General features: G+C 44.3%; 1 pseudogene; it reads right to left on the bottom strand.

The window, feature by feature from the left end:
* Positions 1-7841: 7841 nt before the first annotated feature.
* LOC144101581 (uncharacterized) lies at positions 7842-9657 on the bottom strand (annotated as a pseudogene).
* Positions 9658-19931: the final 10274 nt, after the last annotated feature.

The following is a 19931-nucleotide window of genomic DNA, read 5'->3' as shown; positions in this document are numbered from 1 at the left end:
GTTTCTTTATTATGGCACCTTTATATTGCGCTTCAAATGCCTGATCTCTCATAAAGGCTCACGTATTCTTGGAGACTATCCTCGACGCTTCTATGTACAGTGGCACAAACCTGCTGAAAAAATAAGCTCTATGATGCAATAACCTCACAGAGGCTTTGTCATACAACTGTCATGCAATCTTTATCATATTGTATGACGCCTATGTGACAAATGTATGATTTTGCAAAAATTGATGACATTTGTAGAACATTTATATGATAATTGTATGACATTTATATGACACACTGTATGAGCTAATTGCATCATATTTTTTTCAGCCGGGATTGGCACCCCCCTCATGCGCATGTCAACTTTTAAATGTATTGGACAAGTGAAGTGCACCTGGAGCCCAAATACCACAGCGATACCTCTGCAAAGGTATGTTGACTCGTTTCAGGGCATTCGCAATCCTCACACGTTCCGCATTGGAGAGCACGGGTGCATTGACTACTGCATTTGCATATGTGGCAGGCAGAAGGGCAAAATGACCGTAATGCTAAAACAGCGCTAAGCAACAAGGACGAAGAAAGAAGGGAACACACACAAAGGCGCTGATCTTACAACTAAATATTATTTGAAGCAAGCAGGTCAATTTATACGTAAAGAAGAACTAAAATTATGGAGCAGTTCCAACTCGCCCAATCTGCCGTTCTTCTACAAAATGTCCGGGGGCGGGAAAGTAAAAACATTACCGAATAGTTTCATCCCAATCTTGCTGTCGTGTACAGCGCAGAAGCTCTTTTTTATTTCTGCTTCAACCTCTTCAAAATGCGTTCTGCGTATATTCGTCATCAATATTTTTGAATTAAACGGCTACCCAAACTGGTTAACCCTGCTACTTGTTTCTTAACAGAGAGTCCTGCTTCAAAACCAAGCAGTTCATCTTTTTTGGGGCTGCCTTTTTCGTGAAGGTGTGATAGAGAATTGGCGGGCTACATAATAAAATTTGCCATCAAGGCGAACGATTTCGAGTCGTCGTTCAGTAGTGTGAGTGAATCATCGGTGATGGACCGCTGTGTAAGTTATCCGCTTGATAAAAAGCCTCTCGTCAAAAAAGTAGTGAGCTGCTTGAAATAGATTTGTTAGTTCGGAGCAGCGCCGCGCAAGCTTCAGAAACTGCTAGTCAGGTCGGTTAAGTTCGTAGGAGCGCCACGCCGGCTGTAGCCAATTGGACAGTGACCTCGAGAGTGACCTTGGCCAAACCTCGCATAGTAACAGCCGATGCAGAAATAAAAGAAATATTGCCGTGACTGAGTTTTGAAGCCACCGCGGCGCAAACAGATCAGTTTTATAGGGTAGCTGCTTGGGGAGTTGATGTACAATTACGAAGGCCAAACCGCTAACACAGGATATCGTGGAATCAAGAGAATAATAATAGTAATAATAATAATAATAATAATAATAATAATAATAATAATAATAATAATAATAATAATAATAATAATAATAATAATAATAATAATAATAATTGGTTTTGGGGGAAATGAAATGGCGCAGTATCTGTCTCACATATCGTTGCACACCTGAACCGCGCCGTAAGGGAAGGGATAAAGGAGGGAGTAAAAGAAAGGAAGATCGAGGTGCCGTAGTGGAGGGCTCCGGAATAATTTTGACCACCTGGGGATCTTTAACATGCACTGACATCGCACAGAACACGGGCGCCTTAGCGTTTTTCCTCCATAAAAACGCAGCCGCCGCGGTCGAGTTCGAACCCGGGAACTCCGGATCAGTAGTCGAGCGCCCTAACCAAGAGAAATAAGATAGTTGAAAATGGGCGTGTGAGGACCCCTTCTCCTTCGGTATCAAGGGAGGAAATGATATTTCTTGATAGCTCGAACAAAACGTAGAAGGTGCAGTGGAAAGTGAATTGGTGCGTGATTGGATTGTGCGATGATGCAGTCCCGTTCTCACAGTGTACAAAAAACCGCGCTGCGTGTAAGAAAAGTCAATTGAAAGTCAGCACTTGTGGTGCCCTCTTCGTTTTGTCCTGACTGATTGAGCTCTACTTTACGTAAACATCAGCTTCGCTAGCCACAGTGCAAGACAGCGCTTTGCTTTCGCCGCAGCCGATCACCACTGGTGCTGAATTGTTGTTGTTGTTGTTGTTGTTGTTGTTGTTGTTGTTGTTGTTGTTGTTGTTGTTGTTGTTGTTGTTGTTGTTGTTGTTGTTGTTGTTGTTGTTGTTGTTGTTGTTGTTGTTGTTGTTGTTGTTGTTGTTGTTGTTGTTGTTGTTGTTGTTGTTGTTGTTGTTGTTGTTGTTGTTGTTGTTGTTGTTGTTGTTGTTGTTGTTGTTGTTGTTGTTGTTGTTGTTGTTGTTGTTGTTGTTGTTGTTGTTGTTGTTGTTGTTGTTGTTGTTGTTGTTGTTGTTGTTGTTGTTGTTGTTGTTGTTGTTGTTGTTGTTGTTGTTGTTGTTGTTGTTGTTGTTGTTGTTGTTGTTGCTGACCTCACACAATGGCATGAATTGCAAACCACTCACGCGCTGGGCTTTGCACAACGTCGTCTTCATCCACTTCCATCTGCGATGAGAACAGATCACATCAGCTTAACATTAATCAGAGCTCAACATACAGTGTAAGAACAGATTCTTGAACCATGGCTAAACCTGAGTCAAATATAGTCGCCAGTCGTGCCTACGAGCCAGCAAAGCAAACTAAACACATGCTCTTGGGCATCTACTCTTTTTAACTAGGTTAAAACACAAGTACATTTTCTTTATTATAACCAGGAAGATCCCTGACGGCCCCACCACTCTTATGGTTTGTTGATATTGAGAACTTTTTTACTGTTCGTGATCATTGTGAGTTTATTTTTCCTTTAATTACTCGGTTATGAACTGTTACCGCAAGTGCACATTTTGTTGTGAGCGTTTTTATTCCTTTTTGTTTCTTCTTACTTTAAATCTGCCTGGTCTATTTCATTTTGCACTGGTTCGCTTTACTAGCCACTGTGCTACCAGTCGAATTATTTTTAATGATCTGCCTTGTACATTTTAAAATAAACAAAGCTTTGACATTGATTTGCCAGAGAGCAGCAGCACGTCTTGAAATGTTGAGATGCGAAGGGATAGAGGACTGGATGTGGAAACATATCGTGGGAACAGTTACCTAGCTTATGGCGCAGAGAAACATGGTGTTAGCGCCAACGTCAAGATAAGGTTGTTCTAAAACAATAAAGGTGCTAATGTTCGAGAACCCGTGTAACACAGTTTTACCGTAACAGTTATAGTCTGTAGAAACTAATAGATTCAACTTTCTTTTAAGACCCTCGATCATGTTCCACGGATTTACGAGATTTCAGTTCACAGATAAATTCCTCGTTCACGTTTAGACAAATCATCATCCAAGTTTATAAACTGTGTCTCCTCAGCGACCACCTTTGTACTTCCCAAGATCACGGAAGCTCACAGTGATCACATAACAACCCTTAGGTGGCTTTCGCGAAATCGCTCCATGAAAACTTCAAACTCCGGTATTGAGCGCGACGTTTATTATTCAAACATAATAAGCCAGTGAGCTCCTCAAACGAGATATGTTCCTGTGAGAGCCAAACGAAAACGTATAGAGATCCTCCAGTGCACCGGTTGATTCAAACGAGGACTCGCAGCAGCCCCACGGTGAGATCACAAAGCTGTAATACCAAAAAGCTGTAAAAGGGAGGCTACACGTGATGGGCCTCAGTACACTGTTACAGCCTGAGCACATACGCACCTCACGCTCCCATTGGTGCTTAACTGCAGGTGGTGGTGTTCCTCTAGTATCACTTGACTAGGTAGTCCATCCCTTAAGTGCCACTAGCTGCATGGCTTCTTTGGGGCTGATAGGTAAAAGGGGAGGGGGGGCACCGTCGGATCAGCCGCACTCAGCAGCCGAGGTTCGGTGTGCTCGTGACCTGAACTTGAGGTAACGGATAGTCAGCGGCAAAGCCCACCAGCATGATTACAACCTGATGTAAGCTGGAATGCAAACCCGCCTGTATCGTAGTCAAACCAAGCCTCATCTCTTGATAATTATGGCAGATGTTTCGCACTTTGGCAAGATTAAGAGTCAAGCTTGCCGTCTGGATCTCACCTTAGCCGTGCCCGGATTGTCGACAGAACTGCAGCCTGCTAAACGCGCACTAACGGATGAACCACGTGCTGGCAACGTCTAATATATTTATGAACATCACCACGGCGACAGATTGAAGCTCGAATATTCGTTGAAAGTAGAAGTTCAGCCGATGTAATTTTGTTTCTTAGGTCTCACTTTTCTATGGTTGGATCCCTATATACGGCTCTTAGACTCGCGAAAAACAGGAGAGTCTAATAATTGTACAGCCACCGATGAGGAGCATGGTTTGATAGATTGAAGGCTTTTTGAAATAACAACTGAAGGGTCCCGGGCAATATAGTATTGAGTTTCTCGAACTTACCTAGAGGATAAAGAGACACCACCGTCTAATAAAGTCTCCTAATGAACTACTAAAGAAGAATACTCCGTCATGCGGCGATGATTGGCCAGAGTCGCCGGCTAAGAAACGTATAACTGTATCCGAAAAAAACGTACTAATAGGCCAGAAAATTGTGCAAAAGCGCGTGAAAGTGAAGTAAACTTGGCGCTACCACTTGCGAAATCCTGCAGGTGGGCATAGACCGCGATTGGTTCATCGCTTTCTCGTACTGCGCTATTTCGAATATGGGGGTCCAGCATCGGTGGAGAACCGACCACTTCCTATTGAAAGTGACCTTGAGGAATTTTTTTTTGACGCGTAATGGGAGAAGTTGCTGAGCACATGAGCAAGCACGTTCCAAGCTTCCCCCTCAAGAGAAAGTTAGGTGCGCGATGCGACTGTAACGGAAACAGCCGCTGTTTACGCGTGTTTTCTTTAGAAAACAACGTGGCCTTAAGAAGCGGGCGCCTGGCAGCGGGTCAGACAAAATATTAGCTTTGCTACACCGACTGAGAAACAACTGTAATTCACCGCCAATCAGTGTTTATAGGCAGCACCAATTCATATCGCACAAAGAGACCAGAGTGACCACAAACACAAAAAGCGAAACCGACGATTAGCCGCCTGCAGACTGATCAGAATATCAAAGAATAAAAACAAAAGAATACATGTCAGCCGCAGCGTAGGAATTGCCACAATTATTGCCCTCTTTCAACTCCGGGAGAATTAACTATTTTTAGATATTCTGCTAGCAATGAGGAAACTTCTCAATGCAGGAACGCATCTTGTGCCACGTTTTATGATCATAAATAACCTCAGGTTGCTTTCGAAACTGCAAGCGCACTGCAAAATGCACTCGGACAGGTTGTGTACATGCCAGTCTTCTCAACTTCGAAATTTTAATTATCTGCTTCTGCACAGTACCAACGTAAACGAGTAAGACGCGTGCTCATGCCGATGGACGTACGCTGACAGGCTGCAGTATTTTTTTCTAACAACTTCTTTTATCTTACGGGTATTATTGTATTGACCTGGCCCAGGAATTCCTTGTATTCGCTCTAGAGTTGTATGTTCTGTACCAGGGCAAGTTTTCCATTCCAGTTCTTGTCGCAATCACTTTTAAGAAAACGTTATCCTCTCTACGGCCTTCCAAACCGTATACTTACCATCTCATCAGTCATATGGAGCTTATTGTGAAAAGACAAATTACGATTGACCAGCGAATTCAGCCGGCAGCCCCTCAATTCCACAATACCACGTGCATTGCGATTTCGTTCATGTTTGAATTGATTTTCCTGAAAAATAAAACTCCAGGAAATGAGTTTTTATTTTAATCAATAGGACATGAATCTGCACACCTGCCATGTTCGCGAGTAATGAACACGAAATTTTTCTCTGGCGAAATCTTAATCTCTACTTGATCGGCTAGTGGCCCTACAAATGTTAACATATGTATACCCACCAGCCAAGCAACGGGCCACGTTTACTGTACTTACCGGAATTAGTTTATCGTGGGGTTGAACACTATTGCAGTGCATGCTGCAAGCGCACCGCAAAGGTCGCGCATTGTCGCAGTATCCAGAACAGGTTACACTGAATGGACCTGTTTTCTACGCGGGGCCCCCAAAGCTCGCGACGGATGAACCGCAAAACCATTGTCAAACAGTCACCTATACGCCGTTCACGAAGTAAGTCCAGTGACGCAAGCAATAACTAAAATGCGACATATATACATTTACGCACTAAAGCAATATTTCAACGCACCAAAATACTGAATGTCTCTTCAAGACTATAGCTCATTCATCCCATACCAGGTCTCTTTGACCACATCTTCGATCTCCTACCTGAAGCACTCATAATCATCATCAGCAGCAAGAACAGATGCAGCCAAGCTATGCCACGGTAGAACAAGGACCTCTCGCATGTCCTTCCAATTAAATATCTTCTGATGATCATAATGATTACCTGAAGATGTATCCATTTCAGTTTTTCCTCCCATTTCAAACTCTCTACATCTCGCACCCACCATTCTTCACATCGAGCGCCTGGCTCGTAACGCATGGTCGGGAAGACTCCTGATTTACCGCGCCCTCGGTTTCATTATTGGAGTTAACTCAGGCTGAAATAAGGTAATTTCCTCCACCTTGCTGCTCTAATGATGAAATGTGAAGTCGGTAGGAGCCAGCGTTACAGAGTGTACCATAATAACATGTACGCAACAACTAGCCGTGCCCCGCAAGCAAAATGCTGCAATGTTTCATGACCTTGACCAGCTTTTCACTTACGCTGCATTCCTTTTTCACTTTTCTGTTTCCAACTCCCTCGCTTCTAATAAATCGTCTAGCATGAAACGATCCTTATAAATCACTTTTATCATTTGTTATCCCCTCCCCCTTTGCGCGTACAATATGTTTCGCTATCACCGCTGACGCAGGAAGGCGTTATGTTTTGAGACAGCGGGCCTGCTACGTTTGTGGCTTGACCATTCTTCGAGGGGAACATAAAAAAAGGTAGCACTTAAACGCATGACGCTGTTCAACTGCGTCATATTCCGCGGTAAATGTTACGACTTCTGTTTCGCGGAAACCACACCACATATTTCAAATCCAGAACTTGGAATGGGGCTACCACCGTTTAAGAAAGAAAGAATCGGCGGTCGTAATTCCAAGAGACAAAGTCTGAAACCTTACTGCAGGAAGTATAAACCAAGCAGAAAAGCAAAAATTCCATTTTTTTTGAAAACCACCTCACCTCGCCTTTTGGGCCCTTCGAAGACGAAAAGGCTTTATGTTCCTCCCAAGCCGCGAATCCAATTTTTAAGGTTTCACGACTTCTGAGGCGCTCCTTCTTGTCTTGACCTTTTCTAAGTACGCGACATTAAAAAATTATTTCAGGATATTTTCATGACATTTGTGAGGTGTCTTTCAATACTTCTGTTTTTTTTTTTGTATTCTTTATTCAAAGCTTTCTTGAATATTTCATCCCGACGCACGATTTCGTCCCTGCAACCTCGACCCAGAGAGCGGGATTTTTCAGTTCAGATCACTATAATCAGGCTGTTTCACCTAAGACTGTGAGAATTTTTTAAAGATTGGAATTTTGAGTCAGAAGACCACTGTCAGCGATGCAGTCAATCAAAATACAGGTAAAGCATGCTAACTAACTGGCTGGTTAACTAATATTGAATAGTAAAATTTTTACACGCAAATGCTAGGCTTCTTATTTCCAGAGATGCTTTTAGCGTACTATAATTGAATTGGATTGGAGAAAACTTTATTTGTGCCTGCAGTTGGGCGCTCGCGCGCCCCGACGATGGTCTGCGCCCTCTACGAGGTTGCCGTTACTCGGCGCGGGTCTCCGCTCGCCGTTGCCGGCTAGCTGTGTCCCTGCCTTTCGAGCGCCCCGAGGACCTGCTGGATAACCCATAGCTGTTGGTCTTGGCCGTTGCTCTTCGCGGCTTCTTTCAGCCACGGCGGGATTGTTCTTGATCTTGCTTCCTTTGGATTTTTGATGCAGTCCCACAAGATGTGCGTGTGATCTGTAGTCTCCCTCCGGCAGACTCTACATGTATCGGTCGGGTAGGTCTCGGGGTACATGCGATGCAGCAGTCCCGGGCTCGGTAGCGATCCGGTCTGGAGCTGTCTCAGTAGTACCGCCTCCGTTCGACTCAGCCTCGGGTGCGGGAGTGGGAGAGTCCTGCAAGCCAGGCGGTATGCCTTCGTGATTTCGCTGTAGTCCGTCATGCGGTCCTTGTCTCCGAACCACGTCGGACGGTGTGTTGCCGGGGCGCGGTTGGTTAGCGCTCGCGCCGCTGCGTATGCCGTCTCAGTGTGGTTCTCACTGCGTTCCGACGCGTCGCCCGCGTGCGCCGGAAACCACTTGATTCTTACTCTTCTGTCTGGCAGTTTGGTCGCTCGTAGTACGCGCTCGGCCTCCCTGCAGACTTGGCCTTTGGCGAAGTTTCGCACCGCCTGCCTCGAGTCACTGAGCACCGTGTAGCAGTCTGCGTCGGCGTTGGCCAGGGCGATGTCCACCTCCTCCGCTTGTTCCGCTCCGGCGCTTCTCACACTCGCTGCCGTCCTCGTGGCGCCGGTCGACGCCTCTATGACGACCGCTGCGAAGGCGTTCCGTTGGTATTCGGCCGCGTCCACGTACCGCGCGTGCTCGTCGTTGGCGTGCAGGTCGATGAGAGCCTTGGCCCTCGCCGCTCTTCTTCCCTTGTTAAACTCGGGGTTCATGTTCTTGGGTATGGGGTCGATTCTGGTCTGGCGTCGAACCTCTTCGGGGACGGGGAGCTTCATCTCCGCCTCGTTCTAGTGCCCTATTCCCAAGTCGTCCAGTATCTTCCTCCCGGCTTTGGCCGTGGACAGCCGCTCCAGTTGAGAGGTCCGTTGCGCTTCGGCTATTTCTTCGAGCGTGTTGTGCATCCCGAGTTGTAGGAGGCGGGTCGTGCTCGTGGACTCGAACAGGCCCAGCGCCGTCTTGTACGCTCTTCTGATGATTACATTGATTTTGTTGCGTTCGTGTTGCAGCCATCTGTGGTAGGCTGCAACGTACGCGACGTGGCTGATGATGAAGGATTTGACGAGCCTGATTAGGCTCTCCTCTCTCATGCCAGCCTTCCGGGAAGTGACTATTTTGAGGCGTCGCATAGCGTTGGCCGCTTTTGCTATGAGACGGGCGATAGTTTCGCCGTTTCTTCCATGCTTTTCGATGACCATGCCTATGATCCTGATTTTGCTGACCTCGGGGATCACGTTGCCGGATTTGGTTACGATTCTGATTGTTTTCGCATTCGCGTTGTCTGGTCTAGCCTCTGTCATTGTTGGTAGGTGGGAGTATGAGGAGGTCCGATTTTCTCGACGAACATCTCAGTCCGGTGCCTTCCAACTGGTCTTCTATCGCGTCGACGGCGGCTTGCAGCGCGCCCTCGATGTGGGCGTCGCTGCCGCCGGTCACCCACAGTGTGATATCGTCCGCGTAGATGGTGCGTCTGACGTCTTCGATGTCCGAGAGCTTCTCAGCCACTCCGATCATTACCAGGTTGAACAGCATCGGCGAAATGACCGATCCCTGCGGTGTGCCGGTGCTCCCGAGCTTTTTCTCTTGCGTTTGTAGGTCGCCTGCTCGTAGCTCGGCGGTCCTGTCCGTGAGGAAGTCCTTGATGTAGGTGTAGGATCTTTCGCCCATGTTGAGCTTAGAGACTTGGGACAGAATCGCCGAGTGTTTCACATTATCGAAGGCGCTCTTTAGGTCGAGCCCCAGGATTGCTTTGTGGTCGTGAGCGCTGCCGTTATCGTCTATGATTTAGTATTTGATCTGCAGCATCGCGTCCTGCGTGCTTAGGTGCTGTCTGAAGCCGATCACCGTGGCCGGGGGTACAGCCCTTCTCGTTCCAGGTAGTCTTTCCACCTGTTGAGCAGGACTTGCTCCAGCACCTTGCCCACACAGGACGTGAACGAGATGGGCAGGAGGTTGTCCGTGTCCGGTGGCTTCCCCGGCTTGGGTATCAGGATAGTCTTGGCTGTCTTCCACTGCTTTGGTAGCGCGGCCGCTCTCCAGCACTTGTTGAAGTATTTTGCGAGGTTCTCAATCGAGCCGTCGTCGAGGTTCTTGAGCGCCTTGTTCGTGACGAGGTCCGGGCCAGCTGCCGACCGGCTGTTGAGGTCGTGCAGGGCCGCGCGGACCTCCTCGACGTCGATGTCACGATCGAGCTTCGCGTTGGGTAGGCCGCCGTACGGCGCGTGTTGTTCGGTGGGTGTAGTGGGCAGGTATTTGTCATTGATGCGCCTGGTGACATCGTCGGCGCCATGTACCGAGACCGCCCGATGTATGAGCTTGGCGAGTCTGTCCCTATGGTGCGACTTGGTCTTGGTTTCGTCCAGCAGGTGCCGCAGCAGGTTCCACGTCTTCCCGCTATGCATCTGCCCGTCTGCCGCGTTGCAGATCTCGATCCACTGTTGCGTGCATAGCGCGCGGCAGTGGTCTTTAGCATACTCTAAGTAATGCCCATATCAGTTTTGGAACGACAGCTGTAATATCTTTAGTCGAGCAATTTAGTAGAAGCAACTTAGGTGGTACAATGTCAGTTGTGTAACGCGTTAAGGGTAACGTTTCTTTAGGTGGAAACCACCACCACATAGCCCAGGGCGCGTTTTATCTTTTTTTCCTGAAACATTTAGCTGTATCAGCGACTACTGGTACAAAAGTCTTCACAAGCATGTTGTATACTAGGTGTTTCAGGAAAGACCAAGTAATTCTCAAAAATAAGTTTGTTATGTAAAAATATATGGCTTGTTCAGCACAGCATTACCAGTATTGGTGGACACCAGGAAACCGGTGAATCGTCTTATGTAGTAATGCGGTCGAATAAATTTATTAATTAACTTTTAATTACTATGGATAAACACCTAGTTGCAATTAGAGGTTAGTAACTGATCGTTAGTAATAGACATATTATTTTGTAGAGGTTAGAAAACGCGATTATCCTCGGTGATTTGGCTCAACGAGATATGGCTTTTTCAACTAGCTACGTGCACTGAAAAGTTTGCCTTCTCTGAATTATTTTCCAAAGCGCTTATGTATTTTACACGATATAGGCAAAAGTTTTTGGTGCGCAGCGCCCAGGATAATCGTGTTTTCTTAATCCTAAAAACGGATATGGCTATTACGATCGAAAGGCTATAAAATCTCTAATTTCAACCAATTCCCTACCTGTCATAGTTAAAAAGTTGATCTTTAGATATTAGTTACCCACCTTACTACTTAAGATGATTCATCGGTTCATCGGTTTTTCTGTGGCCGCCAACATTATGCCGCAAAAGCCACATTTTCACCAAAGAAGGCCTAATTTTGAACCTCCTCTGATGAGGTTCGAGAACCTCACCTTATCAGGTAAGTACTGATCAGATGAGGTTCACAATTTCCGCCTTTGTTCACAAGCGTGAAGCTGCTCTCATACTATCCTTCAAGAATTTATTTTACACATACTGCATACCGGTTCATTTCTAGTCACGCATATTACCAGTTTTAGCTGAATAGCACAGGATGGATATTGTTCTTCAAGCAGAACCTCAGTGCTTTAAAAAACAACAAAAGGCACTACCCTTAGGCGACAGCTCGCAGAACAATTAATCCAATTAAATGTAAGCTGTTTAGAAAATTTCAAGGCGTCGTCACCGCTACAGCTATACAGCTAGCGCGAACTGTATATAGTGCACCTATTACCTTATTGTCGAAACACACAGCTTTCCACTCTCCTTTATAAGCACTTAGTGCTTTTCAACATGCATGCACTACATTATTTTTATGGTCTACTGAAAAATGTAAATGCGTGGTCTAGTGTAAAAATCGTTCTGAAAAATTATAAAGCATTTATTATTTGCATGAAATAAATCGTTTTTTTTTTCACTTCTAGCTCAACTGCCGGCGCATGTATGTGGATGTAAAAATAATGAGCATGGTCACAATAAGACCTTCCGCAAACAAGCAGCAGACGAGCTTCAGCGTTTTATTCGACTCGCGATCATAACAACAGCTGCCATACTGTCCATAAAACAGCGAGGCGTACATAACGGCATTTACGTGAGCATGGATAATTGCATAATTTATGTGGGAACGAATGAAAGGAACATAAAGATGATGGCAACAAAAAAATATACATTGAGAAAGTAATAAATAAAAGAGGTGACTGAAGGATCACGCGTGTCCTGCTGCGAGTGTTCGGAAGAGTCCCGAAAAATGAATGAATGTCAACAACGGCGCTTAATATCTCAACACACTCTATAGCTGTTTTCTGTCTAAAATTTTTGAAGTAAAAGAAAAACAAAAGCAAGCAAGCTCATCCTGTCCCAAAAAGCACATAGATTCTATGTTGGGGAAGTCATTCAAGCAGCAGTGGGTTTTATCTATTGATGACATTATTATTGAGATTATTTAGGTAACCCCATGAAGAAGCTTGAAGCTCGATGATTTGTTTGACGTCTCTAACCGTATGTCTGAAATTAAGTGCGCATACTTTTGCTTACTTTCCTGGTCCTCCTGGTCCTAAAATGGAGGCGCAAAAGCACTGAACATACATCCAGGTGGAGGATCCGTGTTGACCACGTAACTTTCACCGCCACTAGGGTTTAACTAATCCATTTAGTCGATAAGTGAGGTGCTGTCAAGTCGTTTCTCTCTGTGATATTGTTTGTCCTTTCAGTTATTGTTTGTAAATTTGTCTCATGAATTCGTTTATGTAATTTGCAGGTTTCACTATACTAAATTCTGTAAATATTTTTATTTCTTTCATCATCTGCATCATCGATCGTCTAGTCCTGCATCAACGCCAAATCACCACGTTTGGAGAGACCTGGACACTTTAGAAGAAAGGGGACGAACCATCTTAACATTACTCCTCCTTTATCAATGAAACTAGCTTCGACAGAAAGTAAATCTCGTCATCAAACACAACCCCTTAACATTCACCAACTGTTCAGCTTCGTGCTTTATATGTCAATAGCGATATACGTTCATAAGTCTTCCAGCTTAATGCACATACCAAACGTAGTCTTTATGAATGCCGTTGTGTTCAAAAGTATACAAGTGCGCTTTTGTAGTAGTGTTAAAAAAACTTTAGTTCAGTTTTTTCACGACCATCATTCTTTCTGAATGAGGTCCACCGTTCCAGACGTAACGCCTACATGAAAGGATTGTTTACATTTTTCTCAATCGCAAACTGCGGCGCTAAGTTACATTATCACAAGTTCTGGCAGGTTGACAAATAGCTTTGCTGTTGAAGTGCAGAACAGCTGTGTTCACCTTCAGGCCATTAAGGAAGTGCAAAGTTCCGATGCCTCACAGTATAATGTTCTTGCTGAGCTGAAACAAATGCTCGAAACTCTAAATAAAATGTGCTCTAACCTAAGCAACAAAGGCTATGCAATAACAAAAATAAATGAACGGTGCCAATTTGAAAAACCGGTAATCTAAAAAACTCCTCAAAAGAAACTTATCTCTTCTTGAGTTGTATTCCGGCGTGGTGCCCTTATTCTACGGTTCATGCGAATATAGACTGGTTTACAGGATTAAGATATTTTGGTGGACTTGATAATACTTGAATATTATGTTTTTTTGTGTTCGTTTTATTGAATAACTCAAAGATGCACTTACGAGCTTTCTGGAAAACTTGTTTTCATTTTTTTTTATTTGTCAGGTTTCTGGGAATAAACAGTTTCACTAGCAGACAACAAAGCTTCGGATTAGACCTGCGGGAATAAAAATGCCCAAGGACAAATTTCCTTTCGCGAAACTCATCTTAGTCATTCTACAATTGCCAATGAAAATACTATAATCCGTAAAGACGCCCGCAAGAAATTGTTTTATATTACCTACATTTGAGGTTATTAAGAAATCTCTGAGCCTCTATATACAGTTCTAGCAATAAAAAGGTAGACTCAGGTTTCTATTTAGTCTGCCTTTAAAGCTTTGCTGAAACAGCAAACTTTCTTCGCTTCATGTTGTATTATTCGCTGTTTATGCATTTTTCTTTACCATCAAACTATCGGTCAGCAAACAGATCTCTTTATATTGCAACCATGTTGCCTCTTTATTGCTTAGGAGAAAGATATTCTCTTCGATATAAATTTAAAATTTTACTAATTGAGACATTTTGAAAATTCCTTTAACTTCCCTCCTGTTGGTTTTAAATGAAAGGAACGGTAAACTCCAATGTGGAAACACCTGCTACAAGACAGCTGAACGAAGTGCATCCACATAGGCATTACAGCGAACATGTCCACAGCGGCTGCCTGTTCTAACCATGAAATCTTGTACCTTCAGTGCATGCATGTATTCGCGAAAGAACCTGAGGAGTTGTTGTGGCGACCACAGAATAAATTTTATGCATAATTCTATATGGTGTTTAAGGAAGAATCGCAAGAAAAGAAAACATTTCGCCCTGTACTCACATTAAAACTTCATTGCCCACTCGCTCGAAAATGCTGGTACGCAAGGCTCCAACACCGCATGCTTCCAATTATAGCGATGCAGGCTCCTGGAACCCTGCTGATGAAACTGCGACAGCAGAGTACTGTAGCCTTTAGTAGGCACGCGTGAGTTTCTTGTTTGGAACATCTTCGCTTCATCTACGATGTTACGGAGAGTCTATTGATGACGAAAGTTAACTTTGTCGTCAGCATTAACAGCCTTTTGGTGACCTTAGGAGTCGTTGAGATTCTGAATTGATCTTTTCTGGTAAGGAACGCTGGCAGTGGTGCTCTTGCACCAGACGACTTTTATTAACTGTCGTCGATGGCAAATGACAGTGTCAGATAGGCTATAACACTATTCAAATGGGCCAAAATCAACGCCGATCAAAATAAAAAAAATCAACGCCGCTATTCTTTATTTCGCAATGACTGACTAAGCATCATAAATGTAAAAAAATTCTAATACATCCCATTTTTAAGACTTGGGACGTATTGAAGTAGTAGCGACAGCAAAGAATTAGATAAAAATTTGAAGCACTCGTGGCTAATGAGAGGGCGAAAATTTCAATGTGTAAATTGTAAATCGGGGGCTTATCGATCCTAAGTGACGCTGGGGATATAATGAAGCCCTGTAGTGGAAGGCACCGGATTTATTTGGACCACTTGGGATTCTGTAAGCTGCGCTGACATCACGCAGCTCGCAGCCGTCTCTTGCGCTTCTACATTGAAGCGTGGGCTTCGGCCGGGATAGGAGTCTTTTCCTCCGTGTCAGCAGCTGGCCATCCTAACCACTAAGCCGACGTAATCCATCCGAAAGAGCTGACATAGCTTATACGCGAGTGAGCCGTTGTTGCGTCACCACTGTTTTATTATTAATATTAGTATCCTTTCAAAAGATGCCACGTACCCACATTGGGGCCAAAAATCGGCAGGCAGAGGTGGCTATTCACCTGTACTCAGAAAAGAAAAAAGAAAAGCACTCCGGAACGCAACACCAGTGCATTCTACCTCTGGAACAGAAAAGGAATAAGAGTTTTGATTTAAAAACAAATAAATAAATGAATAATAAAAATAATAATAGAAAGAGAGGGATTCAAAACAATTATTATGTCAAAATGTAAAAAATGGACAGAAAAGAAAATTTTGTAACACTTATCGCGGCAGTCGATGAGATTCTAGCAGAAAATTTTGAACAGCGGTACAAACAGATCTTTGGCTGAACCCAAATGGGGTGGCGCCAAATGATAGCAAGAGCGGGCTGGTCAAACTAAGCCCAAAATGCTGCAAAGGCTATTCCAGAAACCTTCTTCTCAAAAAGGTGAATCGAAGACAATAGACCCAAAAATGATCAATAGATTCAGGCTCACGGAAAATGCACAGAGGGGACACAGAATGCACAAAATGCAGCACTGTTTTATTCTGTCTTTGGTATGCTTCTTTTTCTTCTCGTTGGCTCTGCTTATATGTATGCATGCTTCGCACGGTAAGAAAACATAGGGTCTTCACTCAGTACTTCGTTTTTATTTACTCCCTTCGTAACGCGGCGGCTCTATTACACGGCCATGCGGAGAAAGTCTCGACGCGCGAATTTTTTATCACACGGAAAGTTGTAATTACGAACAAAAGTATTTCGCATATCATATTTTCTCGCCTTTTCAACAATTATTTCTGCAGATGCCGCCTCAGCGCGCATGTAGCTTTCTGCTAATTGTTTTAAAAACTCACTCCTTTCGTTCTCTATGAAGGCTAAACTAATTGGTGCGAGCATAGAAATAACTTATAAAGCAAGATTTTCCCGCGGATCGGAAGACTAGAACAGTCCAATCAGAATATTCATAACAGTCCCTTACAATAACTCAGTGTTGCCTAACGGTAAATACTGATCTCCAAGGAAGGTGTACATGTACTGGTTGCCATCCACCAAACGACCCAAATTCCAACTTACCAGCCTGAATTGGCCCGTTCACTGGTCTCGAACACGACATGGCGTTGCTTTCACAAAGAATGTAAACCGCTATCTGAAACAACGCATCGTGCTTTGTTCGAACCTTGCGACCTTTCGCAACACATCTTCTCCACTAAAGGGACTGACATAGACGCGGCGGTTTAACTGCCACTGACATGGTGTAGGAACAGCGCTAAGAAAAGGACAGAAGTCAAACATGGAAGCACAGGGACGGGCAATCCCCGCGTTTCATGCGCCACAGGTGTTGCATATTCAGTTCCCCTGTCCTGCGGAAAGAAACACATAGGTCAAACGGGGAGATGTATAAACACCAGGCTACAAGAACACCACAATGATATCAGCAGGGTAGCTATCACCGGGAACCTTGCAGAACATTGCAAAAAGTGTAATAACGACACCTGCACCCCTGTATACGACGGGTGCGCGATCATTGGCAAAGGACGGGATCGCTTATCTAGAGAAATAATCGAAGCCATCGAAATCAGACGTGCCAAGGACGGCTGTGTTAGCACTCCGTCCATTTGCCTTTCTGAGAAAGAATTGATGTTCTTAAAGGCAGCTGGGCATACCTTTTGAGAGGTGACTTAACGCAGGGTAATTGTGTTCTAGCAGACATTTTTTCCCCTCTCTCTTGTTCTATGGGGTTCATGGTGCTTTGGTTTTTGGCATTTTTCGTTGACTGCATTCAAAAAAACTTTTTCGTTTTTTTAACTTTTGGCCCCTGTTAGACTTGAGAAATGTTGAACGCCCTCTTTACATGTTTTTAGCCGCACACAGCAATTTTTATTGTTTTAATGTTTTTTTTCTTTCACTATCGTTTCCACGAGTTTTAAACTTTTATAAACCCATTTTTTCCGCCATACTTCCGCATCCTGTTTAATCCTTCATCTAGTTTTTCTTAGTTCGCGTGACGGCCCACAGCACTGTACAGTTTTTTATCGGTTTTAGTCTGTTATATCGCCTCTTCCCTTTCGTCCTTCTCAGCCTCAGATGTCTAAATTCATTATTTGACGTGACTATTCACTGTTTCCATGTGACCGCGCATACCTGATTGTACCCCCTTGCTGCCACCTTATATATGTTTGTGCTCCTAAATAAAGATTCAGTTGAAAGTCAGCGCCCGTCCCTGTGCTTCCATGTTTGACTTCTGTCCTGTTCTTAGCGCTGTTCCTACACCATGCAACACCAACTAGCCCGTCAACTCGCTCTCCTAATGCCACTGACAGCACCATCGCCGCTGAGAGCCCGCTTTATACCCATCGCGGGACAAGACACTGCCCCAATTTTGCGGTCTTTTTCTTATATGGGCCCCCTAGCTTCGCAGTCAAAAGTGTTTCTTGGCTGGCCTTCCTTTGCAACGACCTTTCATCATACACGTCAGTGCACTTCCTTTAATTCCCCTACTCTTCCTAAGTGTGTGCTCTATGCGTCTAGATTCTTGCGCAAGCATCCATGCAGGCGCAATGCTCCCTAATGGCATCAGGGCTGTCTAGCGCCTTTCTGTGTACATAACTATCCGAAGCAGTCGACATCTTGCGGCAGCTTTCCTGCCACAGGCCAGAGCAAAAAAAAAAAAAAGGCGGTATGGCGCTGATCGAGAGGAATGCTCAGGTACGTTCTGGCTTTCTGCCGCTACGGGCATAAGCGAATAGTTTCGCAGCAGACGTCTTACTAATTAGACAAACAACCAAATCGAACTTGTTATTCCTGAAACTCGAGCAATTCAAACTTTCAAGCACAGGACTTGCTGCCTTTTTAGCTGCTGCTTTGTGAAGGTTGCTGTCACTTTTCCAGAATTGAACTTACTGAATTTAGACGTCCTAACTGTTTGAAGAAGGAACTAAACCGCATTAATTTACTGAGGCAGATTTTCCTGCAATCAGGCTGTTGATTTGTAATAATAAGAACACTTCTGACGCTATTCAATACGGGAAGGCTAAATAATGCAGGAGGAGCGCAATTCTCTGAATAAATTTCTCTTAATTAGATGAAAAATCAGTTATTGGCGTTAATTAGACCAGCTCGAACTCCTGATGAAGATTGATTACATAATTATAGCTATATTATCACTGAACCGGAAACAAAATGTCTCGGTCTACGTTCGGCGCTGCATTTTAGAGTTAAGAATTTATATTTTGACCAGCTAAGGACAAGCACTTGGGCCCACCGCTTTAAAGCTATTCTTTAAAGAAACGCCTAATGGCCAAATTTCTTCTTTGCTTTTTGTTTTCCTTTCCAGGTAGCAGCGCGCGGCCTTCGTTGAAAATCAAATAAATCAGGCATGAAAAAGTGGAAACTAATCTCGGGGCCACGCTCTTCGAACCTTGTCTTTGCGCATCGAACCAGGAAGTTGGCTCTTCCGCATCGTTGTTCACTTACTGGCGCGCTTTGATGAGAGGTTTACCAACTAATTAACGGTTAGCGCGTCAGCGCATTGTTAACACCATCTGCCGGGCTAGTTGGTTGCGATCCATATGTATCAGCAGCGCGAACACAAAAAGGAAGAAGGAGAAGATAGTACAGAGCGCTGACTTCAAAGTTTTATATGAACGAAAACTGAACCCGCACTTATATACACACACACACCAAGAAAAGCCCACCAGAGGGAGTGGTCAAGCCACGCGAACAAACTGGGACCCACACGATTTACAGGGCATCAAAAGATAACAAGAATCACACTATACAATGAGATCAAAGATATGGAGCATGAAAGACATGTGTAAACAAAATGGAATAACAGGGTTGAGTATGCGCGAGTGACAAAACAAAGTTGAAGGCGCGATTTTGCTAAAAAAACAAAAAACATGAGACGGCGAGAATACGAAAAAAATAGCGAAACGAAGGATGAGCTCCAAAAACTAAAACGGCTAGAACGAAAAAGCGACATGGGAAGTGTGCCTCTAAAAACCGGGTAAATTTCAGATAAAACCAGAGAGGAAGGCGATTTCTTTTTGAGATAATGAAATAGAAGAGGTGTTAAGGCAACCTTCTTTAAGCCCTGATATGTGGGCTGCTTCAATGATTTCGCGCGTTATTTGGTTTTTACATTTTTTCAAGACAGTTGCCTTCTTAAAGTTAGGGATGCATTTCTTTTTGCTGTCACATACCCGACAATGTGCGGGCAAGTTCCTCAATGGCGCCCCAGTTAAGTCGTTCTTGTGTTCTATTAACCTTTGATTTAAACATCTTCCTGTTTGGCCTATGTAAGCCTTACCGCAAGTTAAAGGGATGGAACACACGGCGCCCTCCACACAAGGCACAAAAGGGTCTCGGTGCCGGGTTGCACAGCTACTGTTCTTTTTCTTTTTGTTCACTTTGTTGCACAGGCTGGACAAGCGCAGTGGGGCTTAAAAGACAACGTCTACGCCTGCTTTTTTACCAATTTTCTTAAGATTATGAGATATTTGGTGCAGATAGGGCAAAACGGCAACCCTTTTGTTCCGCTGTCGCGTGTCATCCGGGGCTTCCCTATCAGGCTTCATACCTATCATGACTTTTTTTGCTATTGACGACAGGGGAGATTGCGG

The sequence above is a fragment of the Amblyomma americanum genome, chromosome 8 (genome assembly GCF_052857255.1).
Source record: "Amblyomma americanum isolate KBUSLIRL-KWMA chromosome 8, ASM5285725v1, whole genome shotgun sequence".
NCBI lineage: Eukaryota > Metazoa > Arthropoda > Arachnida > Ixodida > Ixodidae > Amblyomma > Amblyomma americanum.
Note: the sequence above shows the minus strand (reverse complement) of the source record. Positions and strands in the feature narration are given on the sequence as shown.